Genomic DNA, 10,415 nt, shown 5'->3' with positions numbered 1-10,415 from the left:
ACCAGGACTGCAGTCACATCTTTTTCTTTCTCTGGAGGTCATAGTGTCATATAAGGATAGCACTGGACACCAAGTGTAAGATCTGAGTTCAATCCCAGCCTGGCCAACAAGTTGCTGTGAAACACCAAGCAGCTCACTTTCCGAATTTCAGTTGATCCTCCTGGGTAACTACCTCACTGGTTAAGACAATTCTATGAAGCTACATGAGAAAGGGTTTCTCATGTGGTGAGGGCTAAGTCACTGCAAAATCTTGGATCTGAATCGAACATGCGTGGCAGAAACTGGAACATGTGCATGGACGGGCAGCTCCTGTAGAAATGCTGGAAGTCTTTGTTATGCTCTAACTTAAAGAACATTGAACTGATTTGATGATTTCTGGGAGTCCCTTCCAAGGATATTTTAAGAAAACCGCAGACAACCAGAAGTTGGCAGAAACAGACACATGGAGGAAATTGTGGGTTCCCTAATTCTAGAGGTGCTGTGATTCTATAAATTCTGCTGCTGTTGCAAAACCCAAGCTTTTGTGTTCATTTGTTCTTAATTAGTCTCTGTGTTTCCTGTCACACAGATCCGGCTTCTCCAGTGGTGCTTTGGGCTCATTTAACTATAGGAATATTTATTTTACAGATTAAGACCAACCATAAAATTTCTTTTTTAAATAAAAATAATTCACTGTTTATTCCTCCTTGATTGAGAAAGCACTGTGTGTACTCTTTGGAGAGACAATACGGAAATGTATAAAGAAGAAAAATATCACTGTAACATCACCTCTCAGGGACCAACCACCATTCCTACTTCGGTGTATACCCTTCTAGATAGCCTTCTAGATAGTTTCTTTGCATCAGTTTATTCTTTTCAAATGTCATTCAAGTCAATATTCAGCCATTTATTTATTTATTTGTTGTCTTTTTGCCTTTTCGAGGGCCACTTCCGAGGTATATGGAGCTTTCCAGGCTAGGGGTCTAATCGGAGCTGTAGCCGCTGGGCTATACCACAGCCACGGCAACTCGGAATCCGAGCCGTGTCTCCGACCTATACCACAGCTCAAGGCAATGCCAGATCCTTAACCCACTGAGCAAGGCCAAGGGATCAAACCCGCAACCTCATGGTTCCCAGTCGGATTAGTTAACCACCGAGCCACAATGGGAGCTCCCCAGCCATTTAAATGCATCCTAGCATTTTAGCAAAAACAGCTAAACTCTTCCTAAAAAGCTTCCAAAAAATTTCTTTCCTTTCATTCTTTCTTTTCAAGATGGGTTCTTCGCTCAGCAAGTTGTTTAAACAGGATTTTACCTAGTCGTCCTTGAAACTTTCCCATTCTATTTCCCCACTTTCACGAGTTCTAAGAATGAGTACGTTTAATGAACCTTTAGAAACTTTTTTTAAAAATTATTTTTATTTACCCTTTAGAAACTTAATCTCACCTTGAGCTGGGTGTTCTGGAGTCACAAGCCCTGCTCCTTGGCCTCTAGCCATTAACCTCCACCCCAAAGAGGAGGTCCAGCTCTGACTTGGATCTGCTCCTGCATTCCCTGATAGAGCAGAAAAGATTCTTGATTTCAATAAGTAACCAGAAGGTTCACTGGAATAACCATCTACTGGCTGAGCAGAAGACTGGCTGGAAGGTGAATTATTTGAGTTCATGTTTCGTGTCCATTGCTATAGGCAAAATTTGGGAAGTATGTTTTAAGAGTCTCTAAACAGTCCTTCAAGACATAAATACTGGCTGTAATTCCAGTAGCATCCTCTACTTTTGCAATTACGCATGCTCAGTACTTTACCCAAGAAGCTATCATTATTAATGAAACACAGAACAATGCTTATAATTTTGTCAATGGTTTAGTTGTACAGAGCACAAGTTCCCAAAGTAAAACATCCCAACCTAGCCTATCTCCCTCTGCAAATCCAAGAGACCAGGACCTCTGGCATCACTCTTAAAATGAAAGCTAAAGAAAGAAAAAAAGAAAACAAGGTGAAATTATCTATAGGACTTCTCTGAAGAATACATGCCCTATGTTGTGAATTATGAAAGTTTCCAGTAAATAAGTTACCACCCTGTATGTGCAACTCGTATAAGAAAATAATGAGATAATAAAAGGCAACCTAGGAGACAAGCTATAATCTTGGAAATTGTACACACGGCATAGCAATATGCATTAAAAAGTTTCAGAGAATTGATAGCATGTCTCTAGCATTAATCAAAGGAGAGAGCCATCATATTTAGCATATCAGAGAATTTCAGCAGCTAGAAAGGTGGGGTACATTTGTTGCACAGAATAATTTATCTCAGTTTTTTTCCTGTGCTAGATGCTGCAAGTTTATGTCTATAGGTCCACCTCAGGCTGAGAAGTGGCCTTGGGCAGGAAGAGGCACAAAAGGTTTTATTGAGAGTTGCCCAAGTTTATAGCATTGAATCAGAAAGGTGAGGTGAAGGAAGAAACAGAAAAGCTGAAACTGGGAGACAGAACAAGGCCAGTGCTCCAAAACCAAGTCCATAAGAGTTGAGGAGGCACGGACTCTCCCTCAGGTGTGGTACTTGGCTTGGTTGAACATCTCAGAGATGGATGTGCTTTCATTTATTTTGACCCCATTCTCAAAAGTCAGCCTTCACTTGAATTAATATAAACGAGACCATCTTTGACCAGAAAAATTAAAATAAATACCCAGGAGCTCCCACTGTGGTGCCAGGGATTGGCAGCATCTTGGGAGCACTGAGATATGGGTTCTATGCCTATCCCCACACAGCGGGTTCAGGATCTGGTGTTGCCAAGGCTATGTATGGCTTAGTTCCTGGCTGTAGCTCAGATCTGACCCCTGGCCCGGGAGCTCCATATGCTGCGAGGTGGCCAAAAATAAATAAATAAACACCCCAATATTTTTACACTGAATTACGTTGTGGCAGTTCTCCTAAAATGCGGTATGGTGTATATCCTTTCATCTAATCTTCACAAATTAGAATCATTAGAATAAATATAACATTTAGTAGTAAGGTAGCATAGAAAAGTAAAAAGATGATGGAGTTTAAGATCAGGTTGAGCTAAACTTAAATCACGGGTCTGTCACTGAGTGAATGTGTGTACATTTTTTTTTTTTTTTTTGTAGATCAATAAAATTAAAGTTTTAAAAACAGAATTATAGTTGATTTACAATGTTGTGTTAGTTTCAGGTATACAGCAAAGTGACTCAGCGATAGATAAAAAAGAGCTAGCTAGCTTGCGTCTACTTCTCTGGAGAACCCTGACCATACAGCCTCCTCTACCACTGAATGGGCCTTCGAGTTCACATGTCTGCTTTCTCTATCTTTCTTCAAGATGTCAGCTATCTTTTCTTATTTCTTCATTGTGACTGACTGTACATTTGTCTCTGCTAAAAACAGAACTCCAGTCATAGTCTTGGAATATCTTTAAAAAAGAAAAGAAAAGGCCCAGCAGATGAGGCCCACCTCTGCCCTCCCTGCTTCTGCTCCTCGAATCATACCACCTATGCACCCTTGAGAACCAGTTCCTATTTATTTTTTATTGGATGATTTTTATTTTTCCATTATAGTTGATTTAGAGACCCAGTTTCTTGCGATTTCAGCTGCCATGAATCATTTGCTCAGGGCCAGGCCACCCCTCATTTTTTTTTTGAAACTGGAAAACTGTGGTCCAAGCCCCAGACCCTGAAGATCTCATTAAGGGTTACCTCCCGAGTGACCCCAGCCTGAAACATTCAGTGATTTTCATATCATAACAAAATCACAAGTGTTTGGAAATAAATGAGCTCAAGGTCTTTTCCATATTTAGGAGAGCCTAAGAGTCAGGTTTTCAAATGCAAAGATCCAGGCTCTATATTTACATTTCTTAATCTGTGGTGTATATGGGATTTAATCAAAGTATAAAGAAGAGTTTCCATACAAAGAGAGTGATTGCACCCAAACTGAGTTAAGAAAGTTGGAGGGATTGTCTTCGCTGAAGCTCTTTATAAATAGGTCTGAATGCAAGTATTTTTACAGTGTGTTCCTAAAGGCAGACGTTGATAATCAGTCAAGTACTCTTCTAGTGAGATGATTCTCTGATACTATAGAGTAGAAAACTCAGAGGAGGATGATACATTTGGATAGTTTTATTCCACGACAATCGCAGAAGAAAAAGAAATGGAAATTGGCCTGTAGCAGATGTTTTAGGGAGACAATCTGCATTTCAGATTTCTGCAGTGGAGACAATAGTCTGGGAGAGAAGAAAGATTTTGTTCTTATTGCGGTAAAAGATCTTTTGTTAATGATCTTGTCATTATTGTGGGGGAAGAGACTGAAGTGGCGGGAGGGGAGAGAGAGAGGGATCTAAATTACCCGCTTTGGACTGAATTTTTTTTTTCGTGTGTGTGTGTGTGTGTGTGTGTGTGTGTGTGTGTCTTTTTGTCTTTTTAGGGCCGCACCCACAGCACGTGGAGGTTCCCAGGCTAGGGGTCTAATTGGAGCTGTAGCTGCCAGCCTACACCACGGCCACAGCAACACCAGATCCAAGCTACATCTGTAACCTACACCACGGCACTGCCAGATCCTTCCCACTGAGTGAGGCCAGGGATAGAACCTGCAAACTCATGGTTCCTAGTCGGATTCACTTCCGCTGCACCACAACATGGGAACTCCTGGACTGAATTTTGTGTGTCCCTGCTGCCCAAATTCCCATGTGGGAAGACCAATCCCCAGTGTGATGTACTGGGAGGTAGGGAGGTAATTAGGTCATGGGGGTGGAGCCCTCGTGAGTGGGATTAGTGCCCTTACAAGACGAGACATGAGAGCTTGCTCTCTGCTACGTGAGATGAGATGGGAAGATGGCCATCAGCAAGCCAGGAAGAGAGTTTTCACCAGAGCCTCGATCTGTTGACCCCTTGATCTTGGACTTCCCAGCCTTCAGAACTGTGAGAAATAAATGTTTGCTGTTTAAACCACCCAGTCTGTGGTAGTCTGTTTTATCAGAATAATAAGACACTACCTCAAGAATTATTGTAGAAGTTGTGTTTTACCTGAACTTTGGCCAAGGGGCCATGTAGCAATCTATTCTTGGACTATAAAACTATTAGAAGTTCCAGGAAATCATTAAAATTTGCCAACAGCCATGCATAATTACTTGATGGTGTATGTGTTTTATACATATAGCCTTCTCATTAATTGGATAGTTAGCTAGAATCTTATTTTTTTAAATTATCATTTTGTTTGGCTTCTATTTCTCTAAAGCCATTTTCATCCTCTTTTTAGCTTTCATGTTACACCTGTAATGAAAATAAAGTAAATGCTTTAAACTTTTTAGTGAATCTCACATCTGGCTTATTCTTCTTCTTTTTTTTGAGTATTCTAACAATGTTTTGAAAGAAATATATACTATACCTACACAGAACCACAATCCACAATTAAATTTTCACAGGTACATTCCTTAAGAAGGCAGTGTTTTCCCCGAACAACCATTTCATGAAATTCTACTAATAACTGTATTACTCTGGAAACCAATGGAATTGACTTGTAAATTCTACAAACAGAATGAGCGATGTGAGGCACAATGTTTCCAAATTCAATCCAGGCCTTGAGTTTCCTTTTACATTTATTTTCCAGGTTCCTTTCTTTTCCAGCCCAGTATGAGAGTGTGTTATTTTAGACCGCTGACTTCTTTTTGTGATTTGAAGATGGAAAACACATCTTAGAGTTAGAAAACTTGGGATCAAGCCACGGGTCTCCCACTTACTGTCTTATTTTCAGTGAATTATTTTACCAACTCCTGCCCAGCGTTTTCATCTGTAAAGTAGCAATCGTGGTGATGCCCACATCACAAAATTATTATGAAGATTAATTAGATTGTTCACCTAAGACGTTTGTAAAATTGAAGGCATCATAGAGACACTAAAATATCGGGGACTATTATTGCAATCATCACTACTTAAAAATATTAATATTTCCAAGCTGATTATAAGATCGTAGTCAACCATGAGTTGAAATAGTTGGCATAGGGTCTAGAGCAAAATAAAAAAATCCGTTTGCTGTCCATCTCATGCCAACATCAGCGTTACCCTCATTGAGGACTCAGTATAGTGCAAAGCACACAGCAAGGTTTTCAACACATCATGTTGGACTCAACTGCCAGGTGGTATTTATTCCCTTCTTTTTACTCAGCTTCATTTCTTTGCAATCCCCCTGTACCTTTCTTCTTTTACATTCGATAGGCTATTTTTTTTACAAGAAGCGAATATCCTAAGGACTATGAAAAATGCCCAGAGCACTTTCCCTCTCAGAAATTCATAGGGCTTTTATAAACACATTAATGATCATCACACAATATTGTCTGCCTTGAATGTTTTCTCATCATTTTATCATGAATATCTGCCTAGTTTAAAATCACAGGGCAGGAACCCTGTCTAATTCTGTTTGTAAATCAGGGAGGGAGCATTGTTGTTCAATAAAGGCCAAGAAGCAAAGGCATGCATGCGAGGTGAATAGGTGGAAATTATTATTTCTGTCTGTTGCAAGGTGAAAATAAAATGGATACTTTGCAATTTTCAAAGCATTCTCATATCGATTATCTAGTTTGTCCATCATGCCAACACTGCGAGGAAGCTGGGTAGGGCGGTTTGACTGTTAGCCTCCTTGTATGAAAGCAGAGAGTGAGACTAGAAGGTTAAACACTCTCTCCAAGGCCCCTGGGCGAGTCAGCAAGCAGCACAGCCGGAGAGGAATCCAAGCCTGCAGAATCACTGCTCATGCTCGTCTCAGCTGATGCTGCAGGAACTTCATACCAATAACCAATACAGGGCTGTGAACATGTCAGGAAGCATATCTATTTTCTTTCCTTTGAACCTCAGTACTTAACTCTGACCAGGGCCCCAGCAAGTACTTACTAAATAGTTGTTTAATTAATATTATGGATATCCTATCAGTAGGTCTCAAGAACTAATTATTGAATCCATGGCAAGGCCTGATATCCCTGCCATCAAAGCTGCTGATCAACACAGAAAACCTGTTCTGTGTTGCTAATTGTTTCATTTAGTGAAACCTGTGACGCCCATGTTCAGTCCTACTTTCTAGTCATATCATTTTCCTGACAAGCTGGTACCCCTGTTCAGTATCTCAGGCACATGGCCATTTCTCCAATAGACTCAACTGTATAACCTGAGGAAGACAATGACTGGAAGAGCCCTCAAAAATTTAAGCTTTTCATTTCATTGCAAAAGTGTGTGATGTGTTTGCTGCCAGAATCTTCTGGGATGTCGGGAATCAGACACTGATGCGAGGACACACATGACTTGCGATTGAGCGTGTTTGTGCTAATGGCACATGAGAGCACGGAGACACCTGTGTGCTCTGCTGAGCTTGGATAAGTGTTGGGCACACAAGCTGGACGGTGCAATAAGGGAGCTGGGAAATTAGAGAGTAAGGAAGGGGAACGTGTGAGAATGGGTATGCATTTCTCAGCTTCTATTTTTCTTAGATGTGGCCGGGAACAGTCAGTAAACTTCTCACCTAGACTAGACTGGGCTGAAGGAGTTGCTTGCTCACATGTTAGAGTGATCCTCAACCCTGATGGTGTCAGGATCAAATGACAACGTACATGTTTGAATGTGTCCTAACAACATCCTCCATATCCTTTCTATGTATGTTTTCATTCTGCAGATGTTATTTTAGTCTTTTAGTAGCATCTTGACTAATTATCTTTTCAAAATGGCTCATCAAGGAAGTATCAAAGTATTTCATCAAGGAAATAAGACAGTAAGGGTTGAACTTACTGTCTTATTTCTCCAAATAATCAATTTTTGATGATGAACGAAAGAACTACCAACCCTTTCTCACCCACACAGCCTCTGTTAGATACCCATATTGGTGAATTCAGCTAACTGCATGTCTTCAGTTCAGTTTTTCCATTTCCAGAAAAACTGACAAACAAAACGCCCATCAAACTGCTTTTCCTAGAAGAAAATCTTGTTTAAAATGAAGACCTTATGATAAAATGTTCTAATAATATCTTGAGAACTTGTAGAATATATAACCCTGGATGTTGAAATGTATCCAATATCAACATGTGGTAGTTCAATTGTATTATCCCTTCCATAAAGCCATCTGAGATTTTAAGTACTTTTCCAACTTTTCATATCAAATGAGACATCTGAGAGACAGGCAGAGAAAAGGACAGAGGAAAGTGGATCCCAACTCCCTACACCATGACCCTTAATTATTCTTTGTTTATTTTGCTTCACCTTTAATTTCCATATACTGACTAGACACATATTAACTAATATCTCTGAACAGCCAGCACAAAATAATATACACACATATATGCATTGACACTGACTAAATTAATCTACCTAAACATATAAATATCAGTCCTACTTTTTTTTTTTTTTTTTTTTTTTTTGTCTTTTTAGGGCCGTACCCTGGGGTATACGGAGCTTCCCAGGTTAGGGGTCCAATTGGAGCTACAGCTGATGGCCTACACCACAGCCACAGCAACACCAGATCTGAGCCACCACAGCTCACGGCAACACTGATCCTTAACCTACTGAGTGAGGCCAGGGATCGAACCTGCAACCTCATGGTTCCTAGTTGGGTTTGTTAACCACTGCGCCACAACGGGAACTCCAACATCACTCCTATTTAAAGTAAAACACAGACAAATACTTGTTAAGCATTAAGCAGGGAAGTTAACAGGAATCAACAAATGAATGGCTTAGAAACAATGAAATGCCTTCCCTTCGGTGTTAATTCTGCAGTATATTTCACTGTACCTTATAACATTTCCAACAGTGTTATTTTTGTTAAACTTTAAATGTACTAATAGAAGCTTTTTAAAGTGATTCTATTTGTATTTCTCTTAAAATTATGCTTAAAAATAATCAACTAACTTTTTATAGTCACAAACCCCTATTTTCATATATAAAGTCATTTAGGGGCCCACCTATATTCTGCGTTAATTTTTAAGCAAGTATTGAGCTACTTCCATATGACAGACACTGTGATCAAATACACCAGTCACTTCCTATAGGGCATGTATTATTATCTCCATTTTTTATAAATGACAAAGCTCTGCTTCAGAAAGGTTAAATAAGTTCCCAAGGTAAGAAAACTAATAAATGTTAGTATCCATCTAAGAATCCAGATCCGTCTTTCTCTAAGGCCTATGCTCTTTTCAGTATATCATGTGGCCTCTCCAATTTTAGAACCAAGTTTTACATGCATATATATGTATATGTGTGTGTATAAAGGTGTAAATATACACACAAATACATGTATGTACACACACCTGTGTGTGTATGTGTGTGTAGTTGCTCACATACATACATACACAAAAGCAGAGAAGGATTATTTCCTTTGCAAAAATAGTCTTGGTATCCAAAAAAAAAAAAAAAAACCATCTGCATTGGAAAGACATGAGTAACAGGAGCAAAATTCTGACGTTTTAGTATATACCTGTCTTGGCTTTAACCTTTACAAAATCTTAATTAGCACTGGACCAAGCTTGAGAAATCAACCTTGCTCTTACTAAAGTAAATATGATTTGTGAAGGAGATGGTGTTCCATTATCTGCGCTTCTAAACAGTTGGGTCACCAGGTATAAAACTAACAGTAGATTTAATAAGCTACTTATTTCTATAAAAAGAGAAACCCTATTATTCTCCAAGAATAGACCGCATTTGGGGATACTCTAACACATGGCAGAAATAACAGCTGAAATTCTGAATACATTAGAACCCCAGCATGTTGCAGACCAATTAAAATTGACAAGCATGTGGAGCAAATACACACAGACAAATATAGAAAAATCCAAGTTGTTGTTAAAGGGATCCTCTCCCCCTCCTTGTCTCTTTACGAGTTTGTGTTTTTCTTCCTTCTGAATATTCCAGTTCATTTTGTTAATCTTCTTCTGCTTGGCTTCTGAATTTTAATCAAATTGAATGCCGACAGACATCAAATTTTAATTCATAGTAGAATACCTTGGCACTTTGGTGTATTTAGTGCTCTGATGTTGGGAAACTATCACTAACTAGAAATGCTGGCTCTTGTAGACAATATATAATTTTCATAATCTTAAACTGAGATGGGAAAAATAGATACTGTACTAAATGTTTCAGCCATGTGTTCACCTCTCTGTATTAAATTAGTATTGGCAGCTGAGTAGGAGATTACAGGGTACAACTGCTTTAACCTTCAACAGTAAATGATGCTTGCTGAATTGCCTCCGTGAGCCTCTAAAGCCCAAGAAGCTTAAAAATATAGGTTGGATGCTAATGATGAGAAAACACAGTAAAGGAGCATCCTGTAAGTTGGGGGAGGGTTAAACTCAACACATTGCTAATGAAGGTTATGGGATTTATTTTTCTCAAGCTTTTTTTTTTTTTTAAGAAAGTTTTGTGTCAGGCAGGCTCCATTCTAGAAGATAAAGTTTGATGTAACA

This window comes from Sus scrofa, chromosome 11 (assembly GCF_054392235.1).
Source record: "Sus scrofa isolate SSC_HxYL_T2T_F1_AM1 chromosome 11, Sscrofa_HxYL_maternal_Yorkshire_Landrace_v2.0, whole genome shotgun sequence".
Lineage (NCBI taxonomy): Eukaryota > Metazoa > Chordata > Mammalia > Artiodactyla > Suidae > Sus > Sus scrofa.
Note: the sequence above shows the minus strand (reverse complement) of the source record.